We start from the raw sequence: 20,471 nt of genomic DNA, 5'->3' as shown, positions 1-20,471 counted from the left end.
GTGGTTCAGAATGTTGTAGGTCAGATCTCACAATCAAGGTTGCCACACAGTTCAGCACTGAAGGCTGTGTTGTGTTGATGGAGGTGTCACCTTTCAGTTGAGATGTTAAACTAAAGTATGAATGTGAAAGATTGCCTAGAACGATTCAAAGATGAGCTGGTCAGTTCTCCCAGTAGCCTGGCCAGCATTTGTCTCTAAAGCAACACGTTTAGAAGTAGATAGACTGGTTGTTTATCTCACTTACAGAAGCACAATATGGCAGCTGCTGGAAATTAGAAATAAAATGCTGTTAATTATTCAGCAGGTCTGGCAGTAACTGTGGAAAGAGAAACAGTATTCACGGTTCAGATCTGTCACCCTTTGTCAGAAATTTTATATCACAGGCCTGAAACACCGGCTGGAATTTTTGTGAGGTGACAAGGGTCCCACTACTGGGCCGAGAGGAGGTGGGAGAGGACCAACCAAATGGCTGCTGTTGGAGCGGCTGTCCTCTTAAACATGGCTTCCCACCCACAAGAGCTATTAACCAGGTTAGAAGGCTAGCAGCTCAGCCACCTCACCAGCACCACCACTAGTAGTGGCCACTTGGAGCCCTGGAGCACCAGAACCTGTCAGCCAGACTACGGCGGGTCAGATCGCTGAGGGAAGGCAGTGCCAGCGCTGTAAGGATAGCCATTGCCAACAGGGCTCCTCTGTGGGCCAAAGAGTGCCCAGAAAAGAAAGCCCGCCCCACCTGGAATCCATAGGGAGGTCGCAAGGGTCTACCTAGCAGTCTCTCCATGTGGCACCTGCCACTGACAAAATGCCAGCGGAGACAGGAGAAGGCCCGTAATTGGCAACTTTAGGTGGTTCAACTGAGCTCCTGGTGGGTGAGCCATCTGCCACCTTCCCCACCTCTGGCAATATGGTGTAGCAGTGGAAAGATAACAGGTATGCCACTCGATGACTTCCCATGCCATTTTGTCAGCCTGCCTACCTCCCAGCCTGCTCCCAAGGTACCTGTAAAATTTCAGCCATTAGCTCAGTTTCTCTCTCCACAGATGCTCATGGATCTGCTGAGCATATTCAGAAAATTCTGTTATTATTTAATGTTTATCTCATTTGTTGGACGCAGCCCTCGCTATGCAATAAGTGGCTGCTGCACATGCCTACAGAACAATGATGATTACACATATAAAGTAGTTAATTGGCTGCAAAGCACTTAAGGACACAATATGGATATGAAATATATATCAATGGAAGTTCTTCCTGACTTGTGCATCAGTTAAATGTTGGGACATGAAGTATCGAAAGTATTTGATACAAAGCAGATGTGCCACATTTCAAACCTCACTCATTGTACTCTCACATTTTGTCTGTTAGTCACTTTGTTAAAGACAAGCCAAGAACAATATCAACTCATCATACTAAAGCTGTGGCTTTCAAAATTTCCTATCTGGTGATTCCATGGCAAATGCTGACGCACATCACCAGGATCATCTCTTAATACTGATGCACCTCAAGGATCCCTTGGCCTAATTTCCAAAAGGAAAAACTCAAAGGAAAACTGAGTTCTTATTGTGCTTATTAGAAACATAGAAAATAGAAGCAAGAGTGGGGCATTCGGTCCTTCGAGCCTGCTCCGCCATTCAATATGATCATGGCTGATCCTCTAACTCAATGCCATACCCCCACTCTTTCCCCATAGCCCTTGACATCTTTAGAGTCCAGAAATCTATCTATTCCTTCTTAAATGTATTCAGTGACTTGGCATCCACAGCCTTCTCTGGTAGAGAATTCCACAGGTTCACCGCCCTCTGAGTGAAGAAGTTTCTCCTCATCTCAGTCCTAAATGGTCTACCCTGTATCCTGAGACCGAGGCCCCTTGTTCTAGACACCCCCCAGCCAGAGAAAATATCATCCCTGCATCCAGTCTGTCCAGCCCTGTCAGAATTTTATCTGTTTCAATGAGATGCCCTCTCATTCTTCTAAACTCCAGTGAATACAGGTCGAGTTGGCCCAATCTCTCCTCATACAACTATCCAGCCATTCCAGGAATCAGTCTGTTGAACCTTCGCTGCACTCCCTCTATGGCAAGTATATCCTTTCTTAGGTAGGGAGACCAAAACTGCACACAATACTCCAGGTATGGTCTCACCAAGGCCCTGTACAGCTGCAGTAAGACATCCTTGCTGTACTCAAGCCCTCTCGCAATGAAGGCCAACATACCATTTTCCTTCTTAACTGCTTGCTGCACCTGTATGCTTGCTTTCAGTGACTGGTGTACAAGGACACCAAGGTCCCTTTGTACATCAACATTTCCCAATCTATCACTGTTTAAATAGCACTCTGCCATTCTGTTTTTTCTACCAAATTGGATGACTTCATTCACATTCGCTTCCTGTAAGGACTCCATCCCATTCTCTCAGTTCCTTCGCCTCCGTCGCATATGTTCTGATGATGCCACTTTCAAAAACAGTTCCTCTGACATGTATTCCTTCTTCCTTAACCGAGGTTTTCCACCCACGATGGTTGACAGGGCCCTCAACCGTGTCCGGCCCATCTCCCGCGCATCTGCCCTCACACCTTCCTCTCCCTCCCAGAAACATGATAGGGTCCCCCCCTTGTCCTCACTTATCACCCCACCAGCCTCTGCATTCAAAGGATCATCCTCCATTTCCGCCAACTCCAGCATGATGCCACCACCAAACACATCTTCCCTTCACCCCCCCTGGTGGCATTCTGCAGGGATCATTCCCTCCGGGACACCCTGGCCCACTCCTCCATCATCCCCTACTCCTCAAACCCTTCCCACGGCACCTTCCCATGCAATCACAGAAGGTGCAACACCTGCCCCTTTACTTCCCCTCTCCTCACCATCCAAGGACCCAAACATTCCTTTCAAGTGAAGCAGCATTTCACTTGTACTTCCCTCAATTTAGTCTACTGCATTCGTTGCTCCCAATGTGGTTTCCTCTACATCGGAGAGACCAAACGCTGACTGGGTGACCACTTTGCAGAACACCTTCGGTCTGTCTGCAAGTATTACCCAGACCTCCCTGTCGCTTGCCATTTCAACACTCCACCCTGCTCTCATACCCACATGTCCATCCTTGGCCTGCTGCATTGTTCCAGTGAAGCTCAACGCAAACTTGAGGAACAGCACCTCATCTTCCGACTAGGCACTTTACAGCCTTCTGGACTGAATATTGAGTTCAACAATTTTAGATCATGAACTCTCTCCTCCATCCCCACCCCCTTTCCGATCCCCCCCTTTTTTTCCCAATAATTTATATAGATTTTTCTTTTCCCACCTATTTCCACTATTTATAAATGTATTTCCATCCATTGTTTTATCTCTACCTTTTAGCCTTTTTCGATTCCTTCACCCCACCCCACCCCCACTAGGGCTATCTGTACCTTGCTCGTCCTGCTTTCTACCCTTAATTAGCACATTCCTTAGATAATATCACCACCTTCAACGCCTCTTTGTCCTTTTGTCTGTGACATCTTTTGGTTATCTCCACCTAGCACTGGCCCTCTATCCAGCTCTACTTGTCCCACCCGCCCTTAAACCAGCTGATCTTCTATTTTCTCTCTTCTATTTTTACTTAGTTCTGTTAAAGGGTCATTCGGACTCGAAATGTTAACTGTGTTCCTCTCTGCAGATGCTGTCAGGCCTGCTGAGTTTTTCCAGGTATTTTTGTTTTTGTTTTGGATTTCCAGCATCCGCAGCTTTTTACTTTTATATAAAAATCTAGTAACTGATGGATAATAGTCTGTTGGCCTTGTAGAACTGCTGCACTTCCACTCTCTGGGGGCTGACAACCAGTATGAAACCCTTCAGCTTAAAACAGTTGTGAAAGTTTTTATTTCAATCCATGGGTAAGTCCAACACATGTTTATTACTCTGTTTCATATCTAAAGATAGCATTCTTATTCAGTGTTTCAAAGAACCAACACAGGCACAATGGGTAAAGTTATACTTGTACTGTGTCATTCTGTGTTCCCATGATTATTAACTTTTAGTATCTATTCTTGAATGTAATCGGCGTGCCATCCAAATACTGTGCATTAATTCCTTACGAGAAAGGTGAAGCTTTCTATACAACTTTGTTCAAACTCCAACCTATATTTCTCTTTGTTTATTCTTTCACTGGGTGTGGGCATTGCTGGCTAGGACAGCTTTATTGCCCATTCCAAATTGCCCTTGAGAAAGTGGTGGTGAGCTGCCTTCTTGAATCGCTGCAGACTATGTGGTGTAGGTACACCCACAATGCTGTTAGGAAGCGAGTTCCAGGATTTACTCACGTGTAATCATTTTGTCTTTGCAATTTTACTTACTCCCTGTAGTTTTTATAAACACATATAATCATTTATACAAGTAAACATGTGGTTATGTTTGCAAATTTTCCTCACAATTTCACTGTACAATCAGAGTTAGGAACACAGGAAGAGGAGCAGGCAATCCAGCTCCTTGAGGCTGCTTCACCATTCTGTTAAATCATCATTAATCTGTACGTCCATTTACCTGCCATGGATCCTAATGGTCAATGGTGCACTGGGGTTTGAATTTAGCTATTTGGTTTGTCTATTCTCAGTGATCTCCTCGGCTGTGCAATGAATGCAACAACACTGGTATCTGCAACTAAAGCAGGCACTGATTCACTTGCTCACCTTGCCAGTTGCCAGCGAATGTAGCAAGACAAAATGGTAACAAGATGAGAAAAACTGACCATAAAAATGCCGGAATAAAATAAATCTAAAGCCAGTGCTTTCAATTTGATGTAATTGTCTGGTTATGTGTTTAATATGGCTCCTGCTGTTTTCTGTTGGCTGGCTGGATGTGATCACTTCATTAAAACTGCAACTTGATTACCTTTCAATTCAATCAACGGGCATATGAAAATATCATGCGACAAAAGATGAGCTGGTCCATCACAGCTACCCCTCATTCATGATGGCTGGAGACTCCCCACCACCACAACAATGTAATCTCATGGTAGAGGCAAAAAAGGGAAGACTCCAAGCCCAATAAGGGAAAACCTAAAACTCTGGAGAATTCTCTCCAGCTCCCTCACAAGATCAAAACCATGCCCGGAGGACATATGGACCATGCATTTGTTAATGTGTTAGTCCATTTTCTTTTGATAATGATGCAATCTCTGCCCCAGCGGTGAACCTTGTGTTTGTCTGAAATTCCTCTCCCCACTCCCTGAGCAGAGACACTAATCTATTTAAAATAAAATGGCTGCTGAATGTTAAAATAGCAAGGAGAGGAATTTCAGGCAGACATAAACCAAGGCAAAATTTCAGGTCCATAGCTTGTTATACCTCCTCATACTTTCCATGACATCAGTCAGCAACAAAATATTGCCCCTCTCATTCCCACACAGCAAATATGCAAATATGCTCTCCATACTGGAAGTAAGTAGTGAATCAGATGAGTCTGAGAGTGAAGGTCAGGTTTTCTGGGCACAATGACAAGGATGCTGTGCACCTTTTTAAATACCTGTTAATTTAGATTCTATTTTCCAGACAGTGTTCTACTTCACCGGACAGGTGCGTGTAAGCTAAAAGAAGCACTTAAAAGATTTGGATCTCCAAACGGTGCATAGCTCTTGTACAAAGTACATGTTAGAGAAAGGGGTTGAATGTTTCTATAGGAAATAATCAACCCAAATGTAAATCAAAGAAGATACATTTCTATTCCAGTTATCTCCAAAAATCTACTGGATGAAATACGGATCTGGGCTGAAAAAGTGAATGATTTACATTCTATCCTGTAAACGAGGGCCAGTTAATGAGAATAGGAAGGTGGGAGAAGTCCATAAATAAATTGGTAAATACATAACAGACAGTGGGTGACAGCTGATCATGTTTGACTCTGTAAATGTCCTCTCTGTATGAGAAATACAGTTAAGTTGGTCAGTTATATGGTATGGTATGCGCGCTGTGCTTGAAGGCAGACCCATGGCTCATTGTCTGCTGATGCTTCATCCAGAGCCGTTTTCTCAGCAGTTTTTGTCAGTGGTGGTTTATCATTGCCATCCACTCGCAGGGGCAGGGCGAGGAGTCAGGTCCCAAGTCTACCTCAGCAAGAACAGGAATCAAACCTGCGCTGTTGCCGTTTTTCTGAACCACACACTAGCCAACTCAGCTTCCTGGCGCTGGTCATTTATATTGAGAAAGAACAACAAACACTGAAGAGCTCAGTTAAAAAACAGAAAATGCTGGCAATGCACCACAGATCAGTCAGCGTCTGTTAAGGGCAGACCAACATCTGAATGGGTGCTTGTTTCAAATTTCTCAATTCTGCTGAAGACTCCCTCAGGAAACATTACATTTTTTGTTTCTGTCTTTCAGACTGAACCATGATGTATTCCCAGCATTTTCTGTCTCACATGAGGCATCAGAGGGGAGACTCGAGGCCACTAAAGCTTAGCCAGCAATAGAAAACACTGATATTTTGCGGGCGTGTGTTTTGGCGGTTAAAAGTTACAGCGGCCACTCTCAAATGACATCAATCCCTTCTGCAAGCTGGGTTAGCACTGCTCCGGGTACCATGCAGCAAACTTGAATTGAACAATTAATGTACCAACACATAGAATGTGGAAAATAAATTCAGCTTCAGCAATGGCCGTGAAACGGCTCATAGAGCCTAGCAGCAAAATACAATTTTAGAGGTCGGTATTATATCATCAGCTCCTAATGGGGCTATTGCAGGTAGCTCAGTTCCTGCTATCCAATGGGAGCACGGGGAATTGTTGCAGCAGCTAACCCATCCCATCTTAAACAATATTCATTTCAGAAAATATTCTCTCCAGCCTTCAGACTTGCTTTTTATACGCATAATTACGTTTCACAGCTGCAAAATGCACACCATTTCCCTGCAATACGAATTTTCTCCCCTCCGATGTTTATTCCGGTCTCCTCAATGTGTGTACACGCCCTGACTCCAAAATCACATATAACCTTCAACAAACTGACGTTTCCAAGCTATTTCTGGTCCGGTGTTAAAATACTTAATTCAAAACTGTACCCATTCCCCTTTTTAAAACTAGACCTGGTCCACTTTTAAGCAGGTTTTCAACTAAATGACCTGCATTGCTTTTGCCCGCACGCGCCAACAAGCTCAGGAACAGAAAGCTGACAGTCGATCGTTTTGCAGTTGCAAATTCTACAGGTTGTTGTTTCCTCAGCCCTGCCAAGCACACACATACACATACACACACACACAGGCAGAATGGGTGCCTCGGATACAAATGAGTAAAATTGGGCAGTGCTGCATTCTTACCTGCGAGGCAACACGTTGTCTGGATCCACCACTGCACACAGTCAGTTCCCAGTTACACACTCACTGATCATATTCACAATTCAAATGAGAAGCTAAACCACTAAGAGCTGTCAGTCTAACTGGTCCACCGTTTTCAAGCTGACATGACGCGCTTTACACGCCTTCAGCACCTTATTTTTCACTGTACCTTATGTTTTGTATTCTTGTGAATCCGCACAAGGCGCCGGGCTCAACCGCAACTAGAGATGTGCATCTGTTAAATCTCTCACAGAACTGCAGAGCCTGTTATTGGAAAGGAACTCGTGTTTCCTTTGCTTGGAACGGTAGCTTTGTTTCGACACTTATCGTTCAGCAAAATGTGTATATATGAAAAAAAACTTCTGATCGAAAATGAGGAAGTTTCAGGCCTGGCAGAAATGAATTTCAAAAACCAAAGGATACCGAGTTCCGTCCATATTTTGTTTCATAAATAAGGATTTCCCACTTGGTGAAAACGATTGACAAAAGACTTTTATTTGGATTTTCTTTTAAATGATGCCAAGCTATCTGCTCTAGTTAGGGTTAAAAAAGGAAGGGACAAATCTGTAAGAAAAATGAAGATTTATATTTATAAAGCACCTCTGGCGGCCTCAAGACATATTAAAGTAATATACAGACAAAGTTCCTTTGAAGTGTGGTCACTGTTAAAATATACGAAGCCCCCAGTCAAGCAGAGAGTCCGTTTCAGTGATGTATAAGGGCCAGGACACAGGCCTGCTATTCTTAATCCATTTTTTTATTCGTTCCTGGGGTGTGGGCATCGCTCGCTAGGCTAGAATTTATTGTCCATCTGTAATTGCTCTTGTTCAGAGAGCATTTAAGAGTCAACCATATTGCTGAGGATCTGGAGTCACATATAGGTCAGACAAGGTAAGGACAGCAGATTTCCTTCTCTAAAGGGAGGGCATTAGTGAACCAGATGGGTAAGTGAGACGACAATGGTTTCACAGTCATTATTAGACTTTTAATTCCAGACTTTTCACTGAATTCAAATTTCACCATCTACCCTGGTGCAATTCAAACCAGGGTCCCCAGAGCATTACCCTGGGTCTCTGGAATACCAATCCACTGACAGCACCACTACGCCACCACCTCCCCTGAGAGACCAGGTGGGTCGTCGGTGTAGGGCAGGGGTTCCCAAACTGCCACTGAATGATCTTTTGGGGCTGTGAGCTCCTAGGCAGCAATGGCTACTAAGAAAAAGCAAAATCCTGCGGATGCTGAAATCTGGAAATCTGAAGAAGAGTCATACGGACTCGAAACGTTAACTCTGTTTCTTTCGCCGCAGGTGCTGTCAGACCTGCTGAGTTTTTCCAACACATTCTGTTTTTATTTCAACAATGGCTATTGTTAGGTGGAGACTGGTTAGGAGGCAATTATTTTTTTCCAAATACCTCGTCAATAGGGCAGCTTTTCACTGCTCTTTCAGTGCCCTGATTGGCTATTCAGTTCAGTGCTCCGTGTGGCTAATTGGGGACTTCCATGGAGGTGCTCGTGATTCGAAGGGGTATTTTTAACATGCACTGTTACGAATGGTTATGCCATCGGACCCTGCACAACAACTTCCTCGCTCAACAACTGATCATGCATGACGTACCAGCCCAAGTAAATTACAACATATTCCTTATTCTTAACTAAAAGCAAAAAATGCTGGAAAAACTCAGCAGGCCTGGCAGCTTCTGTAGAGAGAGAAACAGAGTTAACGTTTTGAGACTGTATGACTCTTCTTCAGAGCTAAAGAGAAGTAGAATTTCATGGAATTTATACTGTTTAAGGGGGATGGAGCAGATGAAGCAAGATAGAAGGTCAGCAATAGTTGGGAGCTAAGGAGAGATTGGCAAAAATGTCATGGACACAAGACAAAGAGAGTGTTAATGGTAGTAGTAAAGACTAAAAAAGGTGCTGATAGTGGCATAAAGGTAAGATAGCAGAATGAGTTAACAGCAGAACAAGGGTCAGCACTCTGTGAAAGCACAACATAGAAACAAGTGACAGATGGCCCTGTGGTGGGGGGAGGGGATGTGGTGCGGTTGGTTGGGGAAAAAGGATAAAAAAATGAATAAATAAATAAAAATAAATAAATAAAAATAAAAATTTAAAGAAGTTTAGGCACTTTACAGCCTTCCAGACTTAACATTAAGTTCAACAACTTCAGACCATGAACTCTCCATCTTTACCCCTCTTTTAATTCAATTGTTTTCTTTTTTTTCTAATTTTAATTTTAATTTATTTTAATTTATTTTTTCTATCCCTTTTTCCCCAACCCAGCTGCACCCCCCACCCCCTCCACCCCCACCAACCCCACCAACCCACAGGCCCAACTGTCACTTCTTTCTATGTATTGCTTTCACAGAGTGCTGACCCTTGTTCTGCTATTAACACATTCTGCTATCTTACCACTATCAGCACCTTCTTTAGTCTTCACTACTACCATGAACACTCCCTTTGTCTTGTGCCCATGACACATTTGTCAATTTTTCTTTAGCTCCCACCTATCCCTGACCTTCTATCTTGCTCCACCCCATCTTAAACAGTATAAAATTCATCACATACATTTCTACTTCTCTTTAACTCTGGAGAAGTCATGCAGACTCGAAACATTAACTCTGTTTCTCTCTTCACAGATGCTGCCAGGCCTGCTGAGTTTTTCCAGCATTTTTGTTTTTATTTCAGATTTCCAGCATCTGCCGTATTTTGCTTTGATTTTTCCTTATTCTTAACGTGTGGTTTTCAAAAATGTAGTAAACCTCCTTTTCTATTACTTTGCAAGAGTTGCAAGAGGCAAAAGCAATTTTTTAAAAACCAGATCAGAGGATTGATCTTATTTTGAACGGTGCTCTGGAAAACATTAGTAATTGAGAATGTTACCAAGTGCAGTCACTCCCTTGTGCCTTTTGGTCAAACAACTTCTGCAAAAATGAACAATCAACTAACTGCTTTTTTGTTGCAATTCAACCCTTCTCCCAGCATACTCAACACCTGCTCACATCTGAAAGACAGCTACCAAATGAGTAGAAAGTTTCCTATTAATTGAAACTGCACCCTCCTTATGCATGTTATGAGCGGGACAGTGTACCACAGGGCTAATGTTCTCATGCACCAGGGATCATGTGAGATGTCTGCCACCATCCAGTAAATGCTACGTTGCTAACTGCTGTTCAGTTGGGAGCATTCACCTCTGAGTCAGAAGATTGTGGTTCAAATTCCACTCCAGAGGCTTGAGGATATTATCTCAGCTGACACTCTCATTCAGTACTGAGGGAGGTGCTGTCATTTGGATGGGACCTGAAAACCGTCTGCCTCCTCAGATGAACATGAAACATCCAGTTGCACTATTTTGATGAAGAGGGTGTTGATTTCTCCCTAGTATCCTAGCCAACATACATCCCTCAACCCACATCTCAAAAATGGATTATCTGCTCACTATCATACATGAGAATTGCTGAAAAAGAGACATGCTGTTGAAGCAAGAGTACCAAATGTCAAAAGCAACAACAATGTATACTGCATGAGAAGAGGATGCTGGTTTGTTGGCAAATGGACTCTGATTGGCCAGGACATGGCCATGGAGAATGCACCAGGGAACACTTAATTGCCATTATCATACTGCAGTTTATGGGATCTGGCTGTGTGCAAATTGCTGCCACATTTCCTAGTTTACAACAGCAACAACACTTCAAAACAAAGTACCTCATTGAATTAGGACATTGATTTATTGCTTTAGGACATCCTGAGATCAGGAAACACTATATAAACGGCTCTGAAGAAGAGACATATGACTCAAAATGTTAACTCTGTTTCTCTCTGCACAGATGATGCCAGACCTGCTGAGTTATTCCAGCAGTTCCTGTTTTTATTTCAGATTTCCAGCATCTGCAGTATTTTGCTTTTATTTTAATATAACAAAGAAACCTCCTTTGTTTGGTGCGGACATTCTGCTGCTGCCACAGATGCTATGAGTTTGCTGTGTGAATTCAGGGTCCAAATATTTATTGCCTTATGTCATTCTGTGTCATATTTTGTTCAATAACGCTTCTGTTAATCACTTTGCAATGTTTTATTACGTTAAAGTTGTTGTTCTATTGGTTTCCTCTTCTGTTGCTTTACAGTTCATTCAAAAGCAATGCTACAACCCTTTAGCCACACTACTGTATAAGTAGATGTATTATCCGCCATTTATACTGGCCATACTTACTGCAGGCAACTATCCAATTAGGCAAATGCCACTGATTTTTCACAATTTCTAATTACAGAAAGCTGCATATATTATTTCAGGCAATGGTACTTGTCGTGGTACATGGCACGTCTAATAAATGGCCTGGACCAGGAATCTCAAGACAGTCATCCCCAAAATAGGCTTTAGACATCATCCTATTGTTTATGTCACCACTTGAGTGCTTTGGTGGATTAAAGTTTTGCAGTCCCCAGACATTTTGTCCTCGATATTAAACCCCCCCCCCACCACCACCATCATTAGCATAGGTGGGAGCCTATATTGGTGTTCGGGGGTGAAGTAAAATGCAATATTTGGAATGCTAAGCCAATTTGCTGTGCATACATGCCTGGCAAACCTTCATGGCAGTGGATATAGGGGAATTGGGTGTCCCAATGTGGAGGAGCATTTAATTCACATAATTAATCCAGGCTCTCAGAGTGCATTTGAGGCCCAACTTGAAATTTACTACTGCCAATGATCGGCTAGCTCAACGGTGACAATAAGGTAGGGGCTGTCAGCTTCCGAAGGTAAGTGTCGCATTGTGCATTCTTTATGGGCCTGGAGGAGAAGGAGCCCTCCTCCCCCTCCACAGGTCCCTCAAGAAAGCCTTCAATCTCCCCCACTCCCCCTGCCAGCTCCAATTGTAGTCCTGCACCTTTAACTCAGTGTGACTGCACCGAGCCCAATTGCTAAAGCATGCGCTGGTTAACCCACTTATAGTCACCAATCTTCTTTTGAGAATGTAAGAACTTAAGAAGTAAGAGCAGGGGCCAGACGTGCAGTCTCTCAAACTTGCTCAGCCATTCATTAAGATCATGGCTGATCTTTGATCTCAACTCCACTTTCCTGCCCAATCTCCATATTCTTTTATTCCCTTAGAATCAAAAAATCTATTGATCTCAGCCTTGAATACATTCAATGACATGAACATCCAGAGAATTCCAAAAATTCACAACCATCTGAGTGAAGTAATTTCTCCTCATCTCAGTCATAAATGGCTGAAACCTCATTCTAAACTTTCTAACTAGGGCAAACAGACTCTCAGCTTCTACCCTTTCAGAACAGAACCTTCTGTTTCATTTGTGATAGAATCCGTAGTTTCAAAGCTTGTATTTTTTGAGACAGAACCGAATTGATAAGGGAAATGAAGGAAACTGACCCTCCCAGTTTCTAAGGAAACTGAGACTGAAATTGGAAACCAAAACTTCTGGGGAGGCTGAAACTGTTTGAAACATATAAAAGGACACAGAGCCATCAGAGCTCAAATGATGATCCCAGTGGTGTAGTACAGGCAGGCTAAAGAAGGCAGAGGTTAGATCCAGAAGCTGAGAACAGGCCAAGTATACAGTTGCTGCAGCTGTTTCTGTTACTTGCAGATAATGTTACTGGATCTACACCATCCAGACCACCATAAGTAGAGTTGAAGATGTTCTGCAGACGTGTGCCATTTTTGGTGAAGACTGTGCCTGTGGAACTTGGCTTGGTTGCATGCTGCTGTCAGCTGGGGTTCAGGCTAAATCCCAGAGGAAGAGAAGCTGAAATTCTTTGTGAGGAAGATAGAGTTTTACTGGACTTTGTAACTGTGATTGATGAGGTATATGTTGAGTGGATTGCTGAGCCAATCTGTAAGATCTGTAATGGTTGTATGTGCCTTTTAAGGTGTAACTTATAGTTTATAATTGACTCCAATTTGCCTATTATTTCATATTTAACTTACGTTGATTTTGGGTTTTAGAGTATAGCTGATTACCTAGTGTTTAGTGTTTTCTTTGTTTGACTCTTGTTTAGTAAAAATTCTTTTGTTTTAATCTGTGAAATCTTGTGACTTCATTCTTTCAGTAAATAGCTGGAATTTCGGATTCCTTCTTTCTAAAAATAAATTTACTGGTGTTCACCAAGATCATAACACAATGAAATTGCCTCTAATTTATTTAAACCCCAAGGAGAATGGGCCCAATTCTACCTAATCTCTATTAGTAGGACAGCCATGCCTAAGGCAAGTATATCCTTCCTTAGGTACAGAGAGCAACATTTTACACAGCACTCCAGGTGTGGTTTCACCGAAGCCCTGTACAATTACAGCAAGACATCCTTACTATTGTATTCCAACTCCCTTGTAATAAAGAGCCACATACCATTTGCCTTCCTAGTTGCTTATTGTACCTGCATTGTAATTTTCTGTGTTCTCTGTAAAGGACACCAAAATCATTGTAGGCACCAACATTTAATACAATAAAAACAAAAATTGCTAGAAAAGCTCAGCAGGTCTGACAGCATCTGCAGAGAGATGCTGTCAGATGCTGTCAAACCTGCTGAGTTTTTCTAGCAATTTTTGTTTTTGTTTCAGATTTCCAGCTTCCACAGTATTTTGCTTTTACCAACATTTAATAGTTTTGCATCATTATAAAAAAAAATTATTTTTCATTTTTCCCACTGAACTGAAAAACCTCACATTTCACATTATACCACTTTTGCCATCTCCTCTCCTTGTCACTTAACTTGCCTTTAGCCCTCTCCCATGTAGCTTTTGGCAGGATTTTCCTCACCGTGCACTAAATGCAGTGGCGTTCGGGAAAAGTGCTGTTTTTCCTGCTGGCCGCAATGGCATATTTTTGGGCTATATTGTCTGCTTCCTGCCTCATTAAATTTATGCCAGCAGGAAACACATCGTATTGTGGGAGGGCAGCCTCTGATCCACCCACCCCACCTTGACCTCAGCAGATCATCACTCTGAGCACCTTATTTAAACCACACCCACACACAGCTTTCTCAATGTTTGTATCCCAGGACTGCTCCAGAATTGAGGTGGCCCCCAAAGTGAAGAAACACATTGCCCCCAAATTTAAAGTTGCCTTGCTGGGCCATTTCTGGACACTATGGAGACCCACCAGGAGCTGCTCTACCCCCTTGATGGCCGGAGGAGGTCCACAAACCTCTCAACTGTGGCTTGGGAGGCGATGGCCATGGCTGAGAGCACAAATGCCGCACTGAAGAGGTCAGCCATCCAGTGCAGAAAGAACATGAATAATCTCATCCATCCCGCCAGGGTAAGCCACCAGCTCCTCACTCTCAACTCACACTCACAAGCCTAACAGACATTTGCAGGGTGACACTCCACAAGGATATCACACACCACCAGCTCAAGGGACATCACTACTCACTCACTCACGCACATCTTCAAATCTCCATCTGGGCTCATATCCTGTGTAGCTTGCGTCTTCATCTTGTGGACAGGTCCGCCCACACAAGGCTGCCATCCTTATTCCCTGCCTTGGCATGTGCCTGCTCACACTCTCTCCATCTGTCTTTATGCAGGGCAAGCTTGGCCACAATAGGAGGGAGAGGTCCCAGACCGGTGATGGCATGGTCGTGGGTGGCCTCCCTTAGAGGACAGAGCTATTGAGCTGGCCAGAGAGGACCGGGCCATGGATGGCCATAAGGGGAGACTATTTGTGTTCAAGAGTAGGCATTTTGATGTCTGGCAGGCAAGTGTGTGAACATGGTCATTCTGAGATGCTCCACCTCCATTGAAAGGTCCAGATAAATGCAGGCCTGCATCCCTAACTGAGAGTGCCAGATTTCAATGTGCTGGAGATAAAGGTGACACAGAGGACTGAGCAATCTCAAAATGGAGTAACACCTGCAGAACGTCCTCGGCTGCCTTGGCACAAGTGTCACCTATCAGTATTACCATCGAGGTAACACAGAATGCATTGTTCTTTTGGCTTCTTGAGGAGTTTTGTCAGACTGAAGGCATACTGCTACGAGCCCACTGAGTATTGCATAACAGCTCCAGCCTCTTGAAGGCTATCATCGTGATTGGGATGCTGGAGAGATGTTTGAAGAGGTGGCACTATCTGACGCCTGGTGCTGGGAGGCCCTCCTTCAGTTAGCACCTCATCTCAGCAAGGACACATGCTCCTGAGGCTCCATCATCCTTCAAAAGATCAGGACAATGGTGATCCTGTTGGTGTAACTATTCGCTCTCAGATTTATGTGGATGGTTGAAATGAGAGGGATAGCAACACTGTTGTTCATGTTGGCCCATGATGGAGGGCACTTGTCCAAGAGGAAATTCAGTACCTCTTGTCATCCTCCTTGTGGAATCTGGTGGCTAAGAGGCCCTCACGTGCACACCTTCCTCGTCTGGCCCATGCTATGGCCTCTTCCCCTGCAGCCTCATCTTCCTTGACCTCATCCTTTTGATGTCCTCCTCATCGGAGGAGATGTGCATCTCCTCCATGTTGGCATCTGGCAAGTCCTCCCTTCTTTGCAGTGCTAGGTTGTGCAGTGCACAGCAAGCCACGATGATCCATGAGACCCACTGAAGAGTGTACTGGAGTGCTCCGCTAGATCTGTCCAGGCATCGGAGTCGCATCTTCAAGATGCCTATGGTCTGCTCTTCCAATGTTTGGATAGCGATATGAGCATCGTTGTAACTTCTCTCAGCTGGATTTAGTGGCCACCACACGAGTGTCATCAGCCTTTGTGGGTACCCTTTGTCACTGATGATCCAGCCCTGGATCCTGTATGGTCCCTTAAAGATGTCCGGGGTTTGGGATCTACTCCAGATGTAGGAGTCATGACAGCTTCCTGGCTATCTTGCGCCAACCTGCGTGATTTGTTTCTTATGGTCATAGATCAGCTGCACATTAACTGAGTGGCAGCCTTTTCTGTTGATATGTTGGAGTGTCTGTTGCCAGGGAGCTTTTATAGCCACATGAGTGCAGTCAATGGCACCCTGCACCTGTGGGAATCTGGAAATAGCAGCAAAGCCCAGTGCTCTGGCATATCTGGTGCCCTGGCTAGCTTGATCTCTAGCACAGTTCACGTAATTGTGGGCCTTGGCAAAAAAGGCAGCTGTGACCTCCTGTATGCACTTGTGCATGGAAGATTGAGAAATGCTGTAGAGATCCCCAGTGGAGCCCTGGAAAGAGCCACTCACCTAGAAGTTAAGAGCGATGGTGACTTTCACAGCCACTGGCAATGGATGTCTTCCCAGTTCCCGTGGCATCAACTCATGGCGAATGTGGCAGATGTGAGCCACCAGATCCCTGGACACGTGGAGGTGTCAGTGACATTGTCTCTCACTTGCATGCAGAAAAGACATGCATGCTTTGTAGACCCTTGACTTGGAAGCTGCCTACGTTCCTGTGAGCCTCATCTTCTGCATCCAGAAGAGGCTCTGCTGCCTCTTGCTCATCAGGATGAAGCTCCTCCCTTTGGTGAGCCTGGCGTCACTGTCACAATCTTCTCTGCCTTCTCTCCTGCCTGTAAGTGATTACGCAGACAGCAACAAATGCAGCCTCCATCTTCCTGAAGGTTTCCTCTCTGCAGGATAAATGAGAAGAAGGCATGACTGAGCATCAGCCTCCAAAGATCCTATTTCTGTCGATCACTAGTGAGTGACTGTGGGTTCAAGGGCTTTGTACCAGTGCAGGCACCTATTCACCACTGAAATCCTGGCCAGCACAATGTCCATTTCAAGGATCACACTGTGCTTCTCCCCACCCTTCCCCCCCACCCATTCACATGACCGACAGTAATGAGATTAGTTTTGCTCTTGGATTTGCTGTTTATAGGGCTACACTCTTTGGAATACAGATGAGGGAAAATGTTCAGTGAAAGAATGAGATTATTTTGGGTGGGCTGAGGGTTTGCACTCGCCCACTTGCTCTTGACTTCGTTGTCGCTCTGGGGAATTTCCATGCTAAGAAGAAGGCCTTATTACAAGGAAATCAATAAATTGTAGGATTTGGGAGTAGTCTCACATGAATGAGCTTTATGGCTTAGCTCTCCTGATTCCCAACATTGTCAATGAAAAGGCTCCTAACATTTCTCAGCTGTGCATCTCTCGTCACATGATTATACAAAGTTCACATGCATGTCCCTTCAATAGGCCCCCAGTGCAGTGCAGCACTCCTCTGCAAGGTCCTCAGAGCCCTCCCCACCAGAGTTATTTCTCAGTTTTATTTTCTACTGTGCCATCGCTTCAGGTTTCAAGATAGTGATGCTGAGGTTTCACTACCAGGCCAACTTGAACCTTCCCTATGTGACTGTGGAAAACCGCCCCCTCCATTGTCATGGAGGAGCATAAAGTGCAGGTTTCCCTCCCGCCAATAACTCTCAGTTCCCACCCCACCCCTTGTAATCCTTAATCCCATTGTGACATTGGTGGATATCCCTATCTCGTAATCATTTGAGATGGATGTGCCTGTGCTCCATGTGGACCTTACCCTTCCCGTCTTGAAGGTTATTGCGCTTGACATAGAGAGACCCCCACCCCCCCATGAGACCTTCAAGTGCCCCTACACTAGCTTATCCTCAACCAAAAGCTGCAGATGCCTCCTCTGACTGTGAGTGTGCCATTTGCGGCCCATTATTACACCAGGGAACCCCGGGCTGACGCATTTGATGTTACGAGCATGCCCTGCGCACAACATGTTGGGCATGACTGAGACTGGACTGACATGCCCTCCCCATCCCTGGACTAGGACAAGCGCAGTCTCTGCAAGCTCAGCAATGTAAACTGAAGCACTTCTTCACTCAGTGATCCTCCCATTCTGACCCCAACTTGCTTATCTTCTTCTGTGAGAGACTCTCTCCCCATTGTGGCCAAGAGGATGCTTTCCCCCACAACACACATCCCCGTCATGTGTCTGAGTGCAACCCTCCTTAGTCTCCTCTCTGCCCCAGCCAAGCCCTTGCCCTGCAGCCCCTTCTCTTGCCTCTGTCTTGTTTCCCCATCCCACACCCGTCGAGACCTTGCCCTGTGGCACATTAAAACCCACCCCACCTTACAGATAGATAGTTAAATAGAGCCTTGCCTCTGAAAGGCCCCTGAAAGCAACATGGTGCTGCCTGTGAAGCCTGGTGCAGAGTCCAAGGTGCCGCAAGCCTGCACGATGCAAGGTAGGCAAACAAACCTTGAAGCCACGAACAAAGTGCAGGTCGCCAGGCGCACGTTGCTTATGTGTGGTTGTGAAACACCCCGGTCTAATTGGATGCTGGTGTGGCCTATTGACCAGAATGGGGGTGGGGTGGGGGTGATTCCAGTGAACATCGTTTATAATGAGCATTTGTGACATTCAAATGTATTTAAATTCCGACATGGTGCGGCAGGAAATGTGCATCGTGTTCAGGTCTGAAGAGGACAATCACAGCCTGTTTTTAAGTCGACGGGAAACTGATCCCATGATATTTTCTACTCCTGCCCACCATGGTGCCCAATGCATCAGGGAGTGGAAAATTCCACCCTTTGTATCAACAGCACACTTAGATACAATCCACTTGGTCCCTTCAGCTTTGTCATTAACACAGGTTATAAATTGCTGAGGCCTCAGCATTGATCCTTGCGGCACCCCACTGGTTATAGTTTGCCAACCTAAAAATAACCTATTTATTCCTAATCTCCGTTTTCTGTCCTTAAATTCATTTTCTAGCTATGCTAATGTATTACCGCCAAACCCATGAGACCTCATCTTGTGTAACAACCTTTCATGTGACACATTAACCATTTTTTTTTTTAAATCCAAATATACCACAAACATTGGTTCATGGCATCTATTTCCTTAAAAACCTCTTAATAGATTTGTCAAAAATAATTTCATTAAAAAATGTTGACTCTGCGTAATAGTATACGATTTTCCAAGTGCCCTGCTACCATTTCATTAATAATGATGACAGGTTAACCGGCCTGCAGTTCCCTATATTATCCCTCCCTCCTTTCTTCAACACCTGGGCTACATTTGTTACCTTGCAGTTCACTGGATCTATGGGGGTTTTGGAAGCTCAAGACCAAAACATCCACCATCTCTGCAGCTATATCTCTTTTGGAATCCGAGGATGTAGGCTAACAGGTTCAGGGAACTTATTAACTTTTAGTCCCATTAATTTCTTGTTGCTAATATGAAATACGTTTAAGTTCCTCACTCAGGCGCTTCCCATTATTTTCGGTATGATATTTGCATCTTCTAATGTGGAGACAGATACAAAATACTTTTTTAATGTCTTTGCCATTTTCTTATTCCCGATTATAACTTCTCCTGTCTCAGTCTCTAGAGAACCCACTTTTTACTACTCTCTTCCTTAGGCTACTCAGTACAGTCCCCATTGCTTACAGCAGCACTAACACAGTTTTGTAGCTTCCCTACTTCCCAAAACTCACACTGCAGTCATGTCTCCCCCCAGTTACCAGCATGCTGTTGTTGTAATAAACAGATGCAGCTTTAACATCCATATCTTATAGTGACAATTTGCATTAATGCCAAAGCACCTGGTATAAGCAGCAGGAGGCTGTACTTAGCTGTGTGGGTCAACTCCTGTACTTAAATGCTAGGGCACTCACTTGCAGCAGAAACTGATGCCACTGAAGCCAAGGAAGTATTGACATCAAGACCAAAAATTGGTAAGAGTGACTTCAGTTAATTGGAAGTTTTGATATCTCAGCTTCTGGGGCTTATTCATTACAAATTTCAGTTCTCTGATTCTATGTAACACTATGAGCTGAATAATTTATATCTGCATCTCAGAATTTTAAAGTCTTAGAATGATGACCCATTTCAATTTTCTTCAATGAAAATAAATTTACTTCTTGGAATTATTCTTAGAAATCAGACTTCCAAATGCAATAATCATTCTTGTTTTTCTTCCTTACAATGCGGTGATGTCCTTTTTGGATGTAAGATGCACAAACTGCATAAAATGTTCCAAATGTGGCCTGATCAATGATTTATGTGAGGTTGGAATAATTTGCTTTTGATGTATGATTACTCATCCTCAAGATGGACCCGGAAATTTGAATAACTTTGTTTATATAATTTCCATTGACTGGAGTTTTCAATGAATGCCCAGCATTTCTTTTCCTTTTCCACTTCTCTTTTATGTTCCATTGTGGACAACATTAACTCATCACATTGATCTCCCCATTACATTTTTAGT

General features: G+C 44.0%; 1 protein-coding gene across 6 annotated transcripts in view; it reads right to left on the bottom strand.

Annotated features, from left to right (window-relative positions):
• Positions 1-7,630, bottom strand: part of LOC144683830 (putative G-protein coupled receptor 174) — a 52,468-nt gene extending 44,838 nt beyond the window's left edge. For 4 of the 6 annotated variants that reach the window (XM_078547299.1, XM_078547301.1, XM_078547300.1 and 1 more), the window contains exon 1: positions 7,277-7,425. The gene's annotated coding sequence lies outside the window, so the exon portion shown is untranslated. Of the gene's footprint in view, positions 1-7,276; positions 7,426-7,463 lie in introns of those variants that run through there. The other 2 variants (XM_078547302.1, XM_078547304.1) reach the window with 1 other exon arrangement.
• Positions 7,631-20,471: the final 12,841 nt, after the last annotated feature.

The sequence above is a fragment of the Cetorhinus maximus genome, chromosome 8, assembly GCF_964194155.1.
Source record: "Cetorhinus maximus chromosome 8, sCetMax3.hap1.1, whole genome shotgun sequence".
In the NCBI taxonomy this organism is placed as follows: Eukaryota; Metazoa; Chordata; class Chondrichthyes; order Lamniformes; family Cetorhinidae; genus Cetorhinus; species Cetorhinus maximus.
This window is presented reverse-complemented; position numbering and strand designations above follow the sequence as displayed.